Here is a 14,435-nt window from a genome sequence, read left to right on the forward strand (position 1 = left end):
TTGAATTAACGGTACTGGGCTAGGCTACTGTGCTGCACTCAGGAAATTCAATTGTACAGGGATTCTGTAACCAAGGTTTATTGCTAAGTAATAATTAGGGCCTATTTATATGCACAGCAGTGGACTGCTTGGTTTATAGAATGTAAATAGCTTGCTGGCCTAGGTTTAATAGTAAGTAGCTGGGAAGGGATTTCAATTGGAACACACTAATACCTAAGTTTACATGTTCTAGACCACAGTGCTAAGGCGATTTCCTCAGCCAGAGTGTGCCATAGCATCATCTGTAGAACACAGCTCATTGTTTTGTGCACCTTATTCTGACAAATGCCCCTTGAAGACAAATCAGAATTGGGAAGAGCCCAAAGGTTACTTTCCTTTCCTTGAGAACCACTAGGTGAGAAGACTTCTGTGGTGATATCAAATTACATTTCTGTTCTATTATAGATAACGAACATAGTAGCATGATCCCGATGTGTGGTAGTTACAGATACAGAGATCAGAATAATCCCATAATATTTCCATTTGAGTAACATTTTAACATGTACTAAGTTGTGTTACTACAGCTGTATCAATGGAGAGAGGGTTTGTAGTGTAACTTTTTCCAAATGAGTACACTGAGACTGAAATTCGTGAGTCTGCTAAGAATGAGTTTATGCAAACAAGTCTGCTGATCTTTCTGACCACTTCTTTCTGCTTTCTGGAGTGGTGTGGGTTTTAGCTCATGCACCAGCTTCAGTTGGTAGGCAGGATTGGGTAGTACGGTTGAGCCTTGGGCAACACAGGTTTGAACTGCACAGGTCCACTTAGATGCAGATTTTCTTCTGCTTTTGCCACTCCTGGGACAGCAAGACCAACACGCCCTTTTCTCTTTCTTAGCCCACTAATGTAAAGATGATGAGGATGAAAACGTTTATGATGACCTACTTCTACTTAGTGAATAGTAAACATATTTTCCTCCGGATTTTCATAACATTTTCTTTTCTGAGAGCTTACTTTATTATAAGAATATGATATATATATTGTTCCTGATATTTACATAAAAAATATAGTATCTACTACACATAACATACAAAATCTGTTAATTGGCTGTTTATATTATCAGTAATGCTTCTGGTCAGTAGTAAGCTACTGGTAGTTAAATTTTGTGGGAGTCAAAAAATTATTACACAGGTTTTTGGCTGCACGAGGGTTTGGCACCCCTACCCCCCATGTCGTTCAAGGGTCAACTGTAGTTAAGAACAGGGCTCTTGAGTCAAACTCTTAATTCAAGTTCAGGCTCCTGACATATTAAGTAACTTTGGTGAGTTTGCTTTCCTAAGTCTCAGTTTCCATATCTGTAAAACGAGGTTAATAATGTTACGTAACGAATTGTTGTTGGAATTAAATGCTATTCATGCAGTTCTGAGCTCAGCACAGTGAGCATCCTGTAATGATAGCTAATGAATACTGATAATAAAGGGGCTGGGCACAGTGGCTCATGCCTGTAATTTTAGCACTTCGGGAGGCCGAGGTGGGTGGATCACAAGGCCAAGAGATCGAGACCATCCTGGCTAACATGGTGAAACCCCATTGCCACTAAAAATACAGAAAATTAGCTTGGCATAGTGACACATGCCTGTAGTCCCAGCTGCTTGGGAGGCTGGGCAGGAGAATTGCTTGAACCTGGGAGGTGGAGGTTGCAGTGAGCTGAGATTATGCCACTTCACTCCAGCCTGGGCAACAGAGAGAATATTGTCTCAAAAAAAAAAAAAAAAAAAAAAAATATAAAGGGTACTATGTTTACTTATGAGGCTGGAGGCATGATCTTAAATGAGCATTCACTGAATGCCTATGACTGCCTACATCATGCTGGGGACTGCTGTAAACTTCACTAACAGTGCAAACTTGACTTGGCTTACTATTTCCAGCTAAACCCTTGGCAAAAGGGTTTGCCCTTATTTGACTTTTGGGAATGTCAAATTCTAATGCAATGATAGATAAGAAAACACTGGGCTTAAGGTAAGAGGTTCGTAGGAACCAGATACTGCTGTTAATGCCTCAAGGTTTCTTCCACACAACTGACTGGTTTATTCACCAGTTTACCTGTTTGAGCCATGCCAATTAGTTTAAAAATTTTAACTCCTGGTGTTCATTTTAAATCTGTTACATGAACAAGCATTTTACTGCTTTAATCCTCTGTTCTGTATCTTCATTGTGTAGCTAATTCTATTGTCCTTTAATAGAGCTTGTGTTGAATTTTAATAAAATAACTGGCAGCTTGTGAGTTAAGCAAAACCAGTCTAATGCAGGCATATATGAAGACATGCTGGGTCAGTGATTAGTTCATTATTTATTAAGTCTGCTTAAAAATAAGAAGTTTAAATTTGTAGTGCTGGTATTTAGGATTTCACAGGGGATTCCTGAAGCTATGAAGTAATTTCTGTGAAATGAACTGCAGTGAAAATTGGTTTAAATATAACTACAGCTTGAAAAATGATCGGTATATTTGCTTAGTAGAGCTTGCCATTCTAGTGCTCTTGGGGGGCCTCTCATTCGGTAGTGGTTCGATTTTTGCGGTAATTGTCCTGGAAGCTGTATTCTTAGGATCATCCAGGTGTATTTTCCCACTATTAAACTCAAGGTGAACAAATCAGTACAGATGCTCTTTAACTTACGATGGGGTTACATCCCAACAAACCCATCGAAAGTTGAAATTATTAAGTAAAAAATGCATTTAATACATTTGGCCTACCAAACATGTTAGCCTAGCCTACCTTAAATGTGCTCAGATCACTTACATTAGCCTATAGTTGGGCAAAATCATCTCATAGAAAGCCTATTTTATAATAAAGTGTTGAATATCTCGTGTAACTTAGTGAAGACTGTAGAGAAGGTGAAAAGCAGAACGGTTGTATGGGTACTCGAAGTATGACTGAAATAGTATGAGCAGACTCTGGTGCTCTCGCCAAGACACGGAACAGCAGTGCTGCCTCCTGCCCCGAGTGTTTGGTATTTCCTGACCTCGAACATTTGGAGCACATAGAGCCCAAAGAGGTTTTTGAGGAATGCAGGGCTGTCCTGCATAATTAACCTTCCTGGCTCTAGAGAGATTTTGTGGATCTGGGTACAGATTGCTCCAGTAACTACCTACCTATTAGGGCCATGCAATGGAACAACTTTGTCCAAGCTGTTGGAAAGACAAAGACAACTTTGTACAATGCCCTGTTGAAGCACTCAAGTGAGAAGAAAGGAAATATCTCATCCTAGTCTACCAGCCTGATACATTGTGCTTCCAAGAGGTAGACCGGTATTTTGACACTTCCAACCACCCCTCACTAGCCTGGGCTATCAAGGCACATTTTTTCCCTAAGCCCTGGTCATCTTGTCTAGGTATAGAACACAACAATGGACCAGAAAGCTGTACCTAATTTTCCTCCAAAACCAAATTAAACTAGTCAGCGGTACCAATGTTAGGTTTATACCCATTGAAAACCAATCAGGTAGCCATTGCCCAGTTCCTAGAGGGCAAGGAATCAGACCAACAGTTGTGTGTCACTGTCACCCATGTAAAAGCACACACTGGCTAGAAGTGGTTTCGATCAGCTCAAGGCTGTGACCTTCTTCAGAACCTGCAAAACATCACCCAAGGAGGCAAGATTCCCCTTATTGTTTATGGGAACTTCGATGCAGAACCAAAGAGGTCTAGAAACACTTTGCTTCCTACAGCCTCAACCTGAACATGCCTACAAGCTGCCAAATGCTGGTGGGCAGACAGATACCCTGTATACTACCTGGAAGATCTGGACACCAGGGGAGGGCAGGCACACCCTGGATTGTATCTGGTATTCTAAACATGCTCTAAATGTAAGGTCAGCTCTTGATCTGCTCACCAAAGAACAGATTGGACCCAACTGGCTACCATCCTTCAATTATCCTTCAGACCACCGGTCTCTGGTATGTGACTTCACCTTTAAAGATGAATCTGTTGGACGTCTATAAACACATGTTTTTGTCTTTTTAATCACAAGAGTCTTAACCAGAGATGTTTCAAGAAACTGAAATAGGATAAGAAGTTGCCTAAGGAAGGATAGAAACATGGGAAGCCTCTGTCATTTCAATTTTTATATTTTCAGCCTGCCCTTGGGAAAGGATCCCATTAGTTCACAAATCTTTTCAATTAAAACCTATAGCAAAAAGGCTTTTGCTTTTGCACTTTGGTTTTGGTTTGTATTATTTTCCTTAGCATTACATTTTGATTGCTTAAGGGTTTTAAATTGGCTTGTTTTGGCTGGGCACAGCATTGTGAGAGGCTGAGGCGGGAGGACTCCTTGAGGCCAGAAGTTATAGACCAGCCTGGGCAACATAGCAAGACCTTGTCTATATTTCTTAAATAAATAAGTAATTAAGAAAAAAAATGGCTGATTTTGAAGCTTTTTCAGTTTGAGGGTGCTATAAAAACTCAGAATTGCTTGAATCTTCCATAATTAAGTATGTAGGAGCAATTTCTCTAGACAGCATTTCAAGGTATTTATTTGTGAGTTAAAAAAATATCAGGCCAGGTGCGGTGGCTTGTGCCTATAATCCCAGCACTTTGGAAGGCCAACGTGGGTGGATCACAAGGTCAGGAGTTCGAGACCAGCCTGGCCAATGTGGTGAAACCCCGTCTCTACTAAAGAGATAAAAATTAGCCGAGCGTGATAGCAGGTGCCTGTAGTCTCAGCTACTTGGGAGGCTGAGGTAGAAGAATTGCTTGAACCCAGGAAGTGGAGGTTGCAGTGAGCCAAGATTGTGCCACTGCACTCCAGTCTGATGACAGAGCAAGACTCTGTCTCAAATAAATAAATAATAAAAAAAATCAACAAGATATACATGGAGATATTTTAAAAAATAATATCTTCATATAAAATTATAGCATTAGGAATATTTTTGAACCATGGAAGACACAAATTTTAGAGAAAGTGATTTATTGTAATTTTCTTGAAGCTTTAAATTCTAAACTTTAAAGCCCAATTTTCATTTGGGCTTTAATAGAATGTGTATAAAAAATTAGCCAGTTTGTTTGTTATTTAGGTATAAGTATCAGGTCTCCTTCGTACATTCTTTATAAATAATCCTTTCTGTGCCTCCATGTTCCCCATTAATGTCTTTCTTGAAGAGATTCCAATTAGTTTTCAATTATTTAAGATTTTCCATTGGAATAATTCTGCTATACACTTGAGGTCATTCAACGTCATCATTATTGGAATGTGCTTCTCACAGTAGGTTATTTATATGCTGAATGTGGTAATGGCTAAGAAAGCCAGTGGGTCTTTTCAGTGATGGGAAACTTTCTGGAAAGCCTGTTAATGGACTGTCGTTGAAATTTCCTAAGATAGCTAGATACTGTGGTTCAAAACATCTGTAAAGGAGAATGTAAAAAGTTAGATAATGTAGAATTCTCTTCCATCGGACATAAAAGTGGTAACGATAACAGCTAAAGCCTCATCTAAACAAAATAAGCTATTGGTATTAAATTGATAAATGTTTTAACCCATGAGTCATGAATATTTAAGATTAATAATGGTCTTTTAAAGCTTGAAAAAGAAAAAGGCTGTAAGTCGAACTGTTTGTAAGTTGTATTCTTTCCTGATAGTCTAAAATCAGTGTTATCTGAGTGCCCTGTGCCATGGTACTGAATATGTGGGCAAGAAAGATCTCCATTTTTTTTTTTTTTTTTTAGCAATTGAGCCATAGGAGAGAAGAATGAATCATGAGACACCTGTGTTTCCTTATTTACAAAACAATATATCTCTGTTAAGAAATCAGCTTACAAATTTAGAGGGAAATTGATAGTTTGCTTTGTGTGAACTGCTGTTCTTATATGTGTATGCCTTGAAGAACAAATAATAGTTGTAATATTCAAGTGCAATTTTGTCTTATTGATTGCAAAAACTTATATTTCATATCTATTGATGAGGACAAAAGTTATTATGTTCTATATCTGCTGATGAGTGCCAAAGCAATTATGCTAGCTATCTATTGATAAATACCATCATCCCTTGGTATCCATGGAGGTTTGGTTTCAGGACCTCTTGCAGATACCCAAATTCATGGATGCTCCAATCCTTGATATAAAATGGTGTAGTATTTACATAAAACCTAAGTACATCCTCTTGGATACTTTAAATCATTTCTAGATTACTTACATAATAATGAATACAATGTAAATGCTATGTAAATAGTTGTGTTAGTGTATTGTTTAGGGAATAAAGGACAAGGAAAAAGGTCTGTACATGTTCAGTACAGACACAATTTTTTAGAAAAATATTTTCCATCCACGATTGGTTGAAGCTATGGATGTGGAACCCACAGGTATAGAGGGCCAACTGTATGCTGTATGAATATTGTGAAAATTAGTTGAGTTTTAATTATTTGAACAAAGCATTTAATTTTATGTGGCTCATAGCAGAAGTATAGATAGCCATGGTGGTAACATAAATGAAGAATTCCTCTTTGGTTGAGCATTTTCTATTGCGTAAAGGACTGCTGTGGCTTCAAAATTTCATCTCTACAGAAACAAAAAAACAACAAAAAAAACCCAGAATTAACTGGGCATGGTGGGCATGGTGGGCATGGTGATGTGCACCTGTAGTCCCAGCTATTCAGGAGGCTGAGGTGAGAGGATCCCTTGAGCCGGGTAGGCTGAGACGAGAGCAGTGTTTGAGCCGGGGAGATCAGTGCTGCAGTGAGACATAATTGCACTGCTGCACTCCAGCTTGGGTAACAGAGTGAGACATTGTTTCAAAGAAAAAAAAAAAGTGGGAGGATTATAATTTTTCATTCCACTGGAACACAGGCATTTCACAGTTGACACGTCAAGTTGAATGCAGAGGACCCAAGACAACTTGGTTTTCAGGGTAATTTAATCAGTTTAGCAATTTAATCACTAGGTTATACCACTGACTAGGCTACAGCAGACAAGTATGTGAATCAGGTGCTCCCAGAGTGTGGAGCAAAATGTATTACTGTACAAATCAAAGCATGCCATGAGCAGCCTGCAGAATCCTTGAGCATCCAGGATAAGAAAGATGATTTTGGTTACACAACAGTGTGACTGTACTTAATGCAACTGCACTGTACAGTCAAAAATAACGAAAGGGTAAATTTATGTGATGTATATTTTATCTCACATACACACCCATACACGTGCACATACAAAGATGCATAATTATCCATGATCCATTTTTAGAATCATTTGTTTTAGGACCAATATGTAATGGGACCAGCTTGGAGGCGCTGAGCTCTGGGACCCTTGCTTGTGCCCTCCGGAAGAGTAAATTCCTTTTGTTTCTCAATTTGGAGCAACAGGAAATAGATAATTTAGGGAAGTGCTTTCTTTTATGTCAGCATCCAAGTAGTATAAGGAATTGCAGTTTTTGTTTATAGATAAAGGAAATTTAACAAATTAATTCCTTTTAGGAGTGTCTTGCCTTTTTACCTCCACTTTTAGTTATATGAGATGGGGAAAGACATGCTGCTGAATTCTGAGTTGTACTCCTTGGATAATCTAAATTAGTAGGTCCATGTAGGCCGTCTTGGAACCTAGCTTTGTTTTGTTTCTGTGGAAAACTTCCATTTTGAATATCACTTAACCAGCTTACAATCCATATTGAGCAATAGAATGGTTAAATTAGAGACTGCATGCAGTTTTATACTTTAACTCATCTTGGTTATACTGTCCAAATCATTTGTTTTTCTTATGCACTTTCTTATCTTTACCATCCTATGGGCTCTAAGATACCTTGTTACATCATTCTACCTTATTCTGTCTTCAGATTTTTTTGTGAAAATAGGTTGACATGATAGTCCAATCATTTTGTTTGTAAGTAACAGCTAGCAGACAATTTCAGAACTGACGGATAGCATAGATCTTAGGGACACGATGAAGAAAAATCTTAGCCTCACTAAAGTGGAATAGGAGCAAAGGTTGCCACTGTTCAGCTATTTTTGTTGAAATATAAACTTCCAGAAATATGGGACGCCCCAGGGCCAACTCTTCCTAGAAAACCTTGTTCCTTCTTTAGGCCATCAATATTTGTTTTACACAGCATTGGGTTTTATGAATAGTACATTTTTAAAAACATTCAATGGGTACTCTAGAAGTTGCCAACTTTTATTTTGCCAAATAAGTATGTTAAAAACATCACCTGCTATCACCATCATTTTATAAAAGAAAAGACATTTTAAAACACCCAAAGGACAGAATTTCACAATAAAGGACAGGCACTTTAAATTGAATACATTTAGTGTCATGAAAAATTCAGTTATGTCTGTATTTTCTACATAGAAATCCAATTATGTTCTTACTTTAAATTGACTTAAAAACACACAGACTTCATCTGGGGCATATATCAGTCCCTGAGTTGGAGTTTGGGACTCAGTGGTATATTTATGTCTAGGACTTTTGTCTGAAACCGTTTCCTAGGGCAGCAGAAGAGAGAGAGAAATTACATGCTATACTTCTCAAATTATTCTTGTTTTGCAAGTTATTAAATGAAAGGACTTCAGAAATATCCCCAAAAAAGCCTTGTAGAATCTAGTTAATGAAATTATGCAATCTGTTAATGATCAGAGCATAAATGAAGATGCTTTCTTCGTGTGTTTTATACTATTGTTGATTTTATACAGTCTTTCTAGGAATGCTGCAGATTCTTTGGTTATTTGACCTTTTGTTTTCCACTTTTGATGTTCTGAAGTGGTTAATTGTGACCTTTAGCCATGAAGCCTGATGTTCAAACACTGGTTTTCTGAGGATGGATGGGGAGAAGGGGCAGGTATGAGTTTCAAAATTTTTTTAGAGTTTCAGATATTATATGAAAATTTTGTAAATAATTTTATTTAAATTAAATCCTAAGTCTATTTTAGGTTTGACTAATACAGTTATGTGTTTCCTGTGGTTAAGAGCAGTTTTTGAGAAAAGCATGACATCCGCTTTTATACACTGAGTTACCGAAAGACCCTTGGGAATGGATGTTGTAGACAATTGATTACAAAGAATTCTAAAGTTATATGGGAGAATGGTCCATGCTTTGGAAATTTCTTCTTTGAAAATATATAGCTTAAACTGCTTAAATAGGATAGCACACACCTACATTTCTGCAGAATTAAATTAGATATTATTTATTTGATAGAAAATTTATAATTAAGAATTCATTGTTTTACTTAATCCATATTTATTGAGGATCCTAGTTTGTGTTGAGTATTGTTCTAAAAATTAGGGATCTAGCAAGGACTTAGACATATCCCTGCCCTCATGGAGTTTATGTTCTAATGTGTAAGCCAGACAATACATAAGTAAATGAGGAATTGTAACATTAAACAGATGTGATAAAGACAAATTATGGTGGGTGCTGAGGAGGAGAAAGGCTACTTTAAAATGGATGGTTAGTGCAGGTGCCTTGATTAGGTGGCAGGGTAGTCCAGGAACATGGGAAGAAGGCTGTAGGAGGCACAAAGAACAATGGCCTTGTGGTAGCAAAGAACTTAGTGTATTCTTGGAACTATCAGAAAAGTCAACTTGGATGAAGCATGGTGAGCTAAGAAAGGGGACATGCTAGGCTCTAATAGGGACCTAGTAAGTGTTAGTGAATGAGTAAACAGATGAGCGAAAGATTTTTACGGTCTTAATTCTGGCCAGTCCTTGTTGTAGGGTAATGATGAATCAGGGATAGATGTCATTGAGGATGTTGGGCCAATTGCTCGACTCAGAAACTCTAGAGCAGCGTCTCAGTTGGGTACCTAAATTTTAGGCTTCATGCTACAGGCCCAGAAGTTTGCTTTCAAATTATCATCAGCAGACTAATCCCTTGAGGAGGAACTTATTCCAACCAAACACATAAGGGATTGATGTGTTAATTCAGAATGCTGATCAATTTATATTGAGATCTTTTTTTCTAATGACCAAAATACCATATTAATATATGTTGTAGGGAGCATTCCTTTTTCCAGCATGAGGGCCCTGGCAAATTGAATTAGTAACCAGAAGCCCACTCAGTGAATTTAGAAGAGGATCAAGATCTTTGGGAGTATTTTGTGTAGGTCAAGTTGACACTTGATGAAATATCCTTGGTCCACAATGGAGAATAACTTTATAAGTGCCCTCGTTAACTCTTTAGGTTAGGACTAGCCTTATTTGCATTTTTGGGTAACTGGTTTGTTTTTTTTTAAGGCAGCTTTTCTTATTGTCTTCTTTTGACAATCTTTTTGTTTGTTTTATATGTATTTTTTACTTTGGTATGTCATTTTTTTCTGATTATAAAATAACAGGTGAATATCTTAGAAAATAACAGTTCTGTACAGAGAAGACCATTGTTAATATTTTGATTATTATATTGTTCTTTTTTCTCCATGTCTATATGTGTAGCAGGGTGCTTAGTGAGGGACAACTTTACAATGTTGTTTTTGCGCCATAAAGGTTTAAAGTTGACAGCAGAAGGTGTCAGAGGTGACAGCAAATCATCTTTGAACAGACCTTTAGTCTGCTTTAGTAAGGTCATTAAAATACCTCTTTAGTTGTACAATTATAACACAAGTATCTTGCATTTTTAAATAATGTAGATAATGCAAATAAGTCAAATGGAGATGGTAACTAATTTGTTTAATAGTGTAAATGGTTCTCATTGAGGGCGGATATATCTCAGCAGACATTTATTTAAAAATTATTTATTTATTTATTTTTGAAAGCCTACAGCACCCAGTATTCCCAGCTGGTCTCCCATCCATGTACTGACCAGGCCTGACCCTGCTTAGCTTCCAAGATCAGATGAGATTGGGCACGTTCAGGGTGGTATGGCCGTGGACTAAAAATTTTTTTATAATTTTTTATAATTTTTTAATAATTTAAGACATATTCAAAAGTTAAGAGACTAGTGTGGTGACCTTCCACAGACCTTCACCAAACTTCAATAGTTGACTCCACTCTTATGTGGTTTATACCTCTGTCTGCTCTCTTCTCCCACAGATTATTTCGTAGCAATCCCCAAACAACATCATTTCTCTTCTGTAAATATGTCACTATGTATCTTAAAAGATTAAGACTTTAGGCCAGGCACAGTGGCTCACACCTATAATCCCAGAACTTTGGGAGGCTGAAGCGGGTGGATCACCTGATGTCAAGAGTTCAAGACCAGCCTGACCAACATGGAGAAACCCTGTCTCTACTAAAAATACAAAATTAGCTGGGCATGGTGGTACATCCCTGTAATCCCAGCTACTTCAGAGGCTGTGGCAGGAGAATCGCTTGAACCCAGGAGGCAGAGGTTGCGGTGAGTTGAGATTGTGCCATTGCACTCCAGCCTGGGCAAAAAGAGCAAAACTTCATCTCAAACAAAAAAATCATTATACCTAAAATAATTAGTGTGATTTCTTAGTATTATCATATAGTAAGTGTACACATTTTCCTGTTCTGTACTTCTCATATATAATTAACAGTTTTATCCAGAATTAGGTTTGATTCTTAGCATGTTTTCCTTTCGAAATTTAATTATTTGAAGTAATTACTAAGCATAACCCATATTCAAACAGGAGGGAGTGTTGGGAGGATTCAGAGCTATTTCGATGTCAAATTTTTTTTTCCAGGTAATCTTCAAGGGGCTGGTAAAGAGTGGAAGACAGAAGAAAGGACTCAAATCTGAGTAGATATTTCAGGAGAATGTAAGGGCGAAGGTGGCCAAAGGGAGCTCCCAGGCTGATGGCCTGTAAGAGCCGTGATGCCCGCTGTAAATTTTTAGGTTTTCTTTTTATGTGTTATTCATTGCCTTCAATGAAATCAAGTGCCTGCTCTCTAGCATCAGCATTAGTTGGCAAAGCAAAACTGAAAGAAGTGGAGCATATAGTAGTAAATTGGCCAGTGGTTTTCAGAGAGCAACCGTAGAACAGCAGCCATTAATGTAAGGTGACAAGTGACAACCAAGCCATGTGAGCCCCTCAAAGGAACCTTAAACACAGGAAAGACTTGAATTTCCTATAGTAAAAGAAGAACTTTGGTTTCTTTTTTTGCTTTTTTTTTTTTTTTTTTAAAAAAAACATACATCCTTTTTATTTTTAAGTCATAAAGAGGTATCAAAATTAAAAGCAAAAATTACAGGGTAAGACTTAAAACTAGGAGCATCAAAGGAAGTGAAAATGGGACTAGGCGCAGGGCGATATGAATTAATGAACACGGGAGAGAACAGTGAGCATGTGCTGAAGATACTAGGGGAGAAGATCTGGTGAAAAATTTGATCTTAGACGAGCGCCTTGGTAAAGGAATAATGGGATAAGATTTCTAAACCCCACTATGTGCTTAAGAGTCGTTTTCGCCATTGGTGCTGTGTCTGTCATCCTCTCCTTCTTCAGCCTCTTTCTCATCATCCTTGATCAACTCCAGCTGGTCATCCCCCCATCTTCATTACCATCATCATCCAGTAGGTCCCCCTCCTCAGCCGAGTCATCTGCACCCCTCTCAGACTCCGTCTTCACATTAGTCTCATCTTTCTTCACAGAGCTGCTGCTCTGCTCGTCTTCTGACTTACCATTCTTCACCTCTACTGATTGTTTGCTCTGTTCCTTTCAGTTTTTTCCAGGTTATCCAGTAAAGAACCCACTTCTTGTTTTATCTGGGTCATCTCCTTCTTAATGGCCTGAAGGTCGTCTCCTTTCAACTTTCCAGACTTGGAAGATCCCTGCTGTCCACTCTTAGAATTGAAGCCACTTTTGCCCCTTCATGAGGTGTTTCCTGATAAACACTGATGTTTTGAGGGAACTACAGCCCTAGCAATAGGAGGAGGAGGAAGTCGTGCTGGGTTACTGTACATCCTATCATAATAATCCCATTGAAAGTCATAGCCCAAGTCAAAAGAGGAGCTGTACATCTCCACTGCAGATCGCCTCACATCTGTTTTTCCTTGGTTCACTTTTGGCTCTGCAGCCAGGTTAATCTCTAAAACCTGGCCAGCAATTGTTCTTCCATCCTCTCCTGCCCAGTAGCCCGGGTACTTCTCTCATTCACATAGTAGACGAAGGCAAAGCCCGTATGAATAGAGCAGCCCACAATTTTACCATATTTTGAAAACATTGCCTCCACTAAAGACTTCTTGACGACAGGAGTGTTGAGATTTTCAGTGAACACACGGAAGTTCACGGAGCAAGGATCTGTCTTGTTGGTAACATTGCTGGCCATTGTGTTTGGTGATAAGAATTCTCACAGAGCCGAAAATGTAGCTGAAGATCAAAAAAATCTCACAGGAGTGGGAAGGGAGAAGAGATTCGATTCTGAGTTTCCTGTTCCTGGGTTCTACTCGGAGAAGCCGACTGCTGCTCGAGGTCAGCAACACGGCCACAACCAGTCAGTCTTCGCCTCTTCACAAAATGTGATTTCTTTTAATTAGATATTAAGGAGAAAGGTGACCCCAGAAGGCTGGAGTTCTGGGGTTACTCATACAAATGTTTTCATAAAGCACAAAGAATATAGCATGAGCTAATGAGGGAATTCAGTGTGAAACAGTTATACCACATGTTGCAAAGTGATAGCATTTAGGAGATAATATAGAGACTCATTGGAAAATAGCTCTTATGAATTGCTCTTAGGTTTACTTTTAGTGAAAGTGAACTGCTGCAAACAAAATTGCTAGGTCAAGGTCAACAGTAAGAGAATCAAGAAGCCATGAGTATATACATTTAAAGGCCTGTGAGGTTTGTTTTTTAATTCAGGTTTTACCATTTTTTATTTTGTTTTCTCTTTGGTCCTTGCATTTACTGAATTGAATTAATTACACTCCTTAGTTAATTCTTGGCATATTACCATTGGTTAATGTAAAACCTCTCTTGTTTCATATTATATTATTACATTCCCCAACCCTATTTCCATTTCCAACTCCTCAATCCCTGTCAAATCAAACATACTTCTTGCATTCCACCTTTCTTTTCATTAACATACATGATCTTGTATATGTGTGTTTTAACATGATATAAATGGCATTGATAAAAATATTTCTTTTTTATATCATACTGTGTGTATGAGGCTATATGTATATCTAACTAGATGCCAGCTTAGTAAATCTCACTTGTTTTAAATATTTCTTTATATGCATTTTTCCCACTTATTTGCACCACAACCAATCCTGCCATGAATATTATTTACATGTGTCTTTTTGGACCTGCACAGGAGTTTCTCTGCAATATAAGTTAAGAGTAGGATTTCCAGGTCACTGACCATTCCTACACTAATTTCTCTAAATACTAATAATATTTTCTTCATAATGGCTGTAACGGTTTGTGACAAGAAATACAACATTGCAATTTCCCTAGATCTTTATCAGTATTTGGAATTATATGAGTTTATAATATTTGCCGTTTTACACATATGAAATAGCATTTCTTCGTTTAATTTGCATTTCTCTGAATACCCATGAGGTTTGAGCTTATTTTCATTGAATATT

The 14,435-nt window shown here is 37.9% G+C and overlaps 3 pseudogenes; 1 reads left to right on the forward strand and 2 right to left on the reverse strand.

Moving 5' to 3' along the window:
* The first annotated feature begins 1,799 nt into the window (after window positions 1–1,799).
* Window positions 1,800–4,582, forward strand: LOC108300535 (annotated as a pseudogene).
* A 6,117-nt stretch (window positions 4,583–10,699) lies between these two features.
* LOC119470351 lies at window positions 10,700–10,818 on the reverse strand (annotated as a pseudogene).
* Window positions 10,819–12,086: 1,268 nt separating this feature from the next.
* LOC119470329 lies at window positions 12,087–13,347 on the reverse strand (annotated as a pseudogene).
* Window positions 13,348–14,435: the final 1,088 nt, after the last annotated feature.

The sequence above is a fragment of the Cebus imitator genome, unplaced genomic scaffold (genome assembly GCF_001604975.1).
Source record: "Cebus imitator isolate Cc_AM_T3 unplaced genomic scaffold, Cebus_imitator-1.0 Scaffold28, whole genome shotgun sequence".
Classification (NCBI taxonomy): domain Eukaryota; kingdom Metazoa; phylum Chordata; class Mammalia; order Primates; family Cebidae; genus Cebus; species Cebus imitator.